We start from the raw sequence: 6991 nt of genomic DNA, 5'->3' as shown, positions 1-6991 counted from the left end.
TCTTCCTATGCTACAATTAGAAAATTGCCCCTAGTCAGAGAACTAACTGAACATGGGGCTCTCCTCGTGTGGTTTTTTCTCAGGGATTGTCCTCCTAGAGCACTTGTGCAATGTCTGAAAATAGTTGCCTCATTATATGTTGTTTGGCTTTACAGTTGTTTATGGGGAAAGAACAAGTGTAGTATCGATTACTCCATCATTGCCAGAAGTGGAAGTTGCTTTGTTTACTTTTCTGTGTGTTTCCCTTCAATTTTTAAAATCTTTTTCACGCTCATTTTTGTGGTGGAATAAAAATGGTATTTTTTATGTTTTATGAGACAGGGTCTTGCTCTTTCACCCAGGCTGGAGTGCAGTGGTGTGATTATAGCTTACTGCAGGCTTCATGGGCTCAAGCAATCTTCCTGCCTCAGCCTCCCGAGTAGCTAGGACTATAGGCAAGTGCCATCACGCCAGCTAATTTTATTTTTTGTAAAAACAGTCTAGCTATGTTGCCTAGGCCTCAAGCTAGCCTCCTGCCTCGGCCTCCCAAAGTGCTGAGATTACAGGTATGAGCCATCACACCCAGTCAAAATGTTTTTTAAAAGCTAAAGAAAGATTATTACATCACACAGGCTTAGACCCCTCAGGATTGAAGGTTTAGTAAACCAAGTAAATACCACCATTAATTAAGGTAAAAAAAAAAATGGACATTTTTGGAAGAATATTATAATGACCAGCTATTGCCTTGTGACCAGTTACCTAACTAAGCAAGAGTCACAGTCTCTACCAGAATTTCTCCTTCTACTGTACCATACTCTTGTTTTTTCTTCTCCCAATATGTTATATAGAATGTTCAGGGATACATTTTAACATTTTCAGTTTATGTATTGAAAAATTTGCAGGTAAGACTCCAGACACTCTGCACTTGGAGTTGAATGCAACTATTCACAAAATTTTAGGTTGTCTTTCTTTGGGGTGGCCATAAAGCAGTACACCTGAAGATGTATGCCAAATAGCTAAAGTGTGTTAGGCAGAGGTATTTTTGAAAGAACAAATATGAGAAGTGAAGCATATTCATTCATTTAGCACATACTTGTTGAACTAATAATATGCTCTAGATACCATTTCAGGCTTTGGGGATGCATGAATAAACAAAACAGGCAAAGATCCCTGATCTTATAGATATTATATCCTATCAAGGGAAGACAAAAAGAAACAATGGGTTTTTAAACACTGGCAGATCACGAGGTCAGGCGTTTGAGACCAGCCTGGCCAACATAGTGAAACCCCATCTCTACTAAAAATACAAAAAAAAAAAAAATTGGCCAGGCATGGTGGTGGGCGCCTGTAGTTCCAGCAACTTGGGAGGCTGAGGCAGGAGGATCACTTGAACCTGGGAGGTGGAGGTTGCAGTGAGCTAAGATTGTACCATTGCACTCCAGCCCAGGTGAGTGTGAGACTGTCTCAAAAAAAAAATTGGTCCGTTGGCTGGGCATGGTGGCTCACACCTGTAATCCCAATACTTCGAAAGGCGGAGATGAGCAGATAATTTGAGGTCAGGAGTTCAAAACCAGCCTGGCCAACACAGTGAAACCCCATCTTTACTCAAAATATAAAAATTAGCCAGCTGTGGTGGTGGACGCCTGTAATCCCAGCTACTCAGAAGGCTGAGGCAAGAGAATCACTTGAGCCCGGGAGGTGGAGGTTGCAGTGAGCAGATATCACACCACTGCACTCTAGCCTGAGCGACAGAGTGAGACCCTGTCTCAAAATAAAAAAAAAAAAAAAAAGAGGTTAGGGAAGAGGATCAGGACACTGGAAGTAGTGATCAAGGGGTAAAAAAGTGCAGCATTCTAAAATTCAAATAAAGAAATTCTATCAGGGAAGGAGTGACTAATGGAGTCAAATATGGAAGGGGAAACCTGGAATTGAATGTAACAATGTGCAGGTCACTGGAGACCTTGACAAGAGCAGTTTCAGTGGAATGATGAGGGAAAGTTTGACTGAAATGAATTAAAGAGAATGCGTGTAGAGGAACTGCAGGCATAAGTAACTCTTTCAAGACATGTCGCCGAAAAGGAGAATGAGGAAATGGGGTAGTGTGTGGACAGCAGTGTAGTGCATAGTTATTACGGATTTTACTGTCCCATATCCATTCTACCTTCTCTTGGTACATCAATTTATCTTCAAGGAGCTACTTCTCCCTCACTATATACTTGCTTTGTGGGACCAACAGCTGCACTCAAGCTGTAAGTGTTGCTGGAGAAAAATACATAAGCATGCTTAACTGGTTTCTCTATAAATTGACGGTACAACTGTCAAATGGGACTCAAAACTACCAAGTGCTTCTCTAGTTTGTTTGCTTTCCAACTTTTCAAATGACTGTCTCATTTATTATCTCTCCTCAAAGCTCCACTACTCACTCCTCCTCACTTTTAGTTGATAACTTTGCCTCTAAATAACTAGAAAAAAGAAACAACATTAAAAGTTTCTTGGCAGGGCATGGTGGCTCGCGCCTGTAATCTCAACACTTTGGGAGGATGAGGCAGGCAGATCACTTGAGGTCAGGAATTCAACAACAGCCTGGCCAACACGGTGAAACCCTATCTGTCTGTACTAAAAATACAAAAAGTAGATGGGCCTGGTGGCAGGCGCCTGTAATCCCAGCTGCTCAGGAGGCTGAGGTAGGAGAATCGCTTGAACCTGGGAGGCAGAGGTTGTAGTGAACCGAGATCACGCCACTGCACTCCAGCCTGGGCGACAAGAGCGAGACTCAGTCTCAAAAAAAAGAGAACACATACAACAAAAGGACATATATTAAATGCATGACAGAGATTGCCAGTGATAGGTGAATGAATGGGAGTGGGAATAGGGAAGGAAAGTAAAAATAAAACGAGAAGGGCTCTGTGTGTACTAACCAGAATACACCAAAAAATTGAGGAGTACGAGGAACTCAGGAGAAAAAGGAAGCAACGCAGCTTATCTTGTCCTTGACAAGATGCTGATCTAACAAAGTGCTGGCCCCTAATTCCAGCCCTAAAGATGACACACAAGAAGAAAGTTGATGGAAATAATAGAATCTAACACTTATGCAGCATTTACCATATGCCAGGAACTATTAACTCATTTAATCTTAGCAGCCAATGCTATGAGATAAATACAATTATTCCCATTTTATAGATGAGAAAACTACTGAGGTGAAGCAACTTGCCGAAGATCACACGGCTGGTAATGCCGAAACTGGGATTTGAACTCAGTCTAGATAGAACAGAGAAACACCTAGAGACAGGAAACGGTGAGTTTGGGGTAGGAACAGAGGTCAGGGAAGGGTAGCCTAAGATGGAAGAGGGGGCTCCATGGACAGAAAAGCTAGGCGTGAAATGTGTAATTGTGCCCTTTCTTCTCCAACACTGCACCAGGAAGATCATCTGCCACCTCGTCGCCACAGCAAGACAAAGAACATCTGTGCCAAGCCAGCCGGAGGTGGGTTCCATTGAGGCAGCACTGAAGCCCAGTTGGATGGGGGAACATACTACATGTACAGGCACACAGGACACCCTGAAACCTCAACTACACCTTCAGTTAGTCAATACAGCCTACACTTTCAAGGCAAGGATTTGGCCATATGTTCCTTGAGGAATTCCTTCCAAGAAAACAACCCTGAAAAAATTGACATCGGGTTATCTTATTGTTTTCTGTTGTTATAACTGAGTACCTGGGACTGGGTAATTTATAAAGAATTGATTTCTAATATTTCTGCTTGCTGAGAAGTCCAAGGTCAAGGGGTCACATCTGGTGAGAGCCTCCTTGCTGGTGGGGACTCTGCAGATTGCAGTCTCAAAGCAGTGCACAGTATCACATGGTGAAGAAGCTGAGTGTGCTAGCTCACGTCTCTTCCTCTTCTCATAAAGTCACCAGTCCCAGTCCCATGATAATCCATTAACTCATTAATCCATGAATCACTGAAAATTAAGTTTCAACATGGGCCAGGCATGGTGACTCATGCTTGTAATCCCAGCACTTTGGGAGGCAGAGGTGGGCAGATCACTTGAGGTCAGGAGTTTGAGACCAGCCTGGCCAACATGGTAAAACCCCATCTCCACTAAAAATACAAAAATTAGCCGGGCGTGGTGGCATCTACCTGTACTCCCAGCTACTCGGGAGGCTGCAGCAGGAGAATTGCTTGAACCTGGGAGGTGGAGGTTGTGGTGTGCCAAGATTGCACCATTGCACTCCAGCCTGGGCCACAAGAGTGAAACTGCATCTCGAAAAAGAAAAAGTTTTACAACATGGGTTTTGGAGGGGACAAACATTCAAATGATAGCACAGGGGTTCTCCAACAAACAGCATCCATGGTGAAGCTTAGTAAAAAAGCCCTCAGAGCTTATAAACATGTTAATCCCCTCTTCTTATAATCATGAGCACAGACCCAAAACTTTCCAGTTATTTGAGGAAAGCCCCTAACAAGAAGTTTGAAGTAGGAAAAAAACAGTAATAGTAACTTCAAAGGAAAAAAAAATCCACTCTGCAGGGAGCAAACTTTGGGACCTTAAAAATTACTATCCTTAGAGAGCTTCCTATAAAACTACAGTAATCAGGCCGGGTGCAGTGGCTCACACCTGTAATCCTAGCACTTTGGGAGGCCGAGGCGGGAGGATCATCTGAGGTCAGGAGTTCAAGACGAGCCTGGCCAACATGGTGAATCCTTACCTCAACTAAAAATACAAAAATTAGCCAGGCACCTGTAATCCCAGCTACTGGAGAGACTGAGGCAGAATCGCTTGAATCAGGGAGGTGGAGGTTGCAGTGAGCCGAGATCATGCCATTGCACTCTAACCTGGGCAACAAGAGCAAAACTGCGTCTCAAAAAAAACAAAACAAAACAAAACAAAAAACTGCAGTAATCAAGATAAGGATGGACATTACTGATCAATTTTTTTAAGTACAGTAATGGACCCAGATATGTGTATTTCCTATTAAGATACTAAGTACTGGAGGCTAGTCTTTAAAAACTGATGCTCAGAGGCTGGGCATCGTAGCTCACGCCTGTAATCTCAGCACTTTGACAGGCGGAGGCTAGAGGATCAAGGTCAGGAGATCGAGACCATCCTGGCTAACTCGATGAAACCTTGTCTCTATTAAAACTACAAAAAACTAGCTGGGCATGGTGGTGGGTGCCTGTAGTCCCAGCTACTCAGGAGGCTGAGGCAGGAGAATCGTTTGAACCCGGGAGATGGAGATTGCAGCAAGCCGAGATCACGCCACCACACTCCACCCTGGACTAGAGCAAGACTCTGTCTCAAAAATAAATTGCTAATGAGGGCATAAAATGGTATAACCACTTTGGGAAAACTTTGGTAGTTTCTTAAAAATTAAAACATACTGGCCAGGCACGGTGGATCACGCCTGTAATCCCAGCACATCAGGAGGCCGAGGCGGGCAAATCACAAGGTCAGGAGTTTGAGACCAGCGTGACCAACATGGTGAAACCCCTTCTCTACTAAAAATACAAAAATTAGCTGGGTGTGGTGGTGCGCGCCTGTAGTCCTAGCTACTCAGGAGGCTGAGGCAGGAGAATCGCTTGAACCTGGGAGGTGGAGGTTACGGTGAGCAGAGATCACACCACCGCACTCCAGCCTGGGCGACAGAGCAAGACTCCATCTCAAAAAAAAAAAAAGAAAATTAAACATACAGCAGATCCTTTAAAAATGTCACTTTGGTCAAGATCATTTTGTTGAGGAAAAACAAATCAACTCCTGGCTGGGACCACTGTTACGGAGTTAACACATCCTCCCCGTGTCTGCATGGGCTTTCTTCTCTGGGTACCCGAGTTCCCTCCCACATCCCAAAGACCTGAGGTAAATTGGCAAGTCTAAATGGTCCCAATCTGAGTGAACGTAGGTGTGAGCATGGCCTGCAATGAAATAGCCTCCTGACCATCATCAGTTCCCACCTCAGCCTTGAGCTGGCTAGATAGGTTCTAGTTTCCTGAGACTCTATTTAGAATAACTGGGTAATTTACTATATACCTTGCTTTTTCACCCTTTCTTAAATGTATGCATAGCTCACGTTTACTTCAATATTTAGATGTGCTTTGGCTCTTATTTGGTGCCACATGCAGTGGCTGACACCTGTAATCCCAGCAATTTGGGAGGCGAAGAAAAGATTGCAAGGTTCAAGACCAGCCTGGGCAATGAAGGCAGACCCCGGCTCTGTCTATATTTAAAAAAAAAAAAAAAAAAAAAAAAAAAGTCAGGCATGGTGGCACGGGCCTGTAGTCCCAGCTATTTGGGAGGCTAGGGTGTGAGGACTGCTTGAGTGCAGGAGGTCAAGGCTGCAGTGACCCATAATGGCACTACACTCCAGCCTGGGCAAGAGTACGATGTCTCAAATGTTTGATGTTTGTAACCAGAAATATGCTGTAGGAACTTAATTCTTGTGTCAATTAGCCTATGGTGAAATTGATTTCATTATATATCATTTCACTTAGTTTCCAATAACTCTTCAAATAATCTGCAACAATGTTTAAGATTTATTGTATTATCTACACCCTGTCACTCCACAAATCCCACTCAAGACATTTATCCAAAAGAAACTGTCACATCCAGGCTGGGAGCGGTGGCTCACACCTGTAATCCCAGCACTTTGGGAGGCCAAGGCGGGTGGGATCACAAGGTCAGGAGTTCGAGACCAGCCTGGCCAACATAGTGAAACCTCATCTCTACTAAAAAACACAAAAATGAGCCAGGTGTGGTGGCAGGAGCCTGTAATACCAGCTACTCGGGAGGCTGAGGCAGAAGAATTGCTTGAACCAGGGAGGCAGAGGTTGCAGTGAGCCGAGATCACGCCACTGCACTCTAGCCTGGGCCAAAAAGCAAGATTCTGTCTCAAAACAACAAAAAGAAACTGTTACCTCCAAAACTTGCACAATACTCATAGCAGTATTCTTAATAGGCAAAAACTGGAAATGGCCCAGATGTCCATCAATAAAGTTACTTCATACACTGCAATT

Source organism: Aotus nancymaae, unplaced genomic scaffold (assembly GCF_030222135.1).
Source record: "Aotus nancymaae isolate 86718 unplaced genomic scaffold, 86718_ANA_hifiasm-v0.15.2.pri h1tg000004l, whole genome shotgun sequence".
In the NCBI taxonomy this organism is placed as follows: Eukaryota; Metazoa; Chordata; class Mammalia; order Primates; family Aotidae; genus Aotus; species Aotus nancymaae.
Note: the sequence above shows the minus strand (reverse complement) of the source record.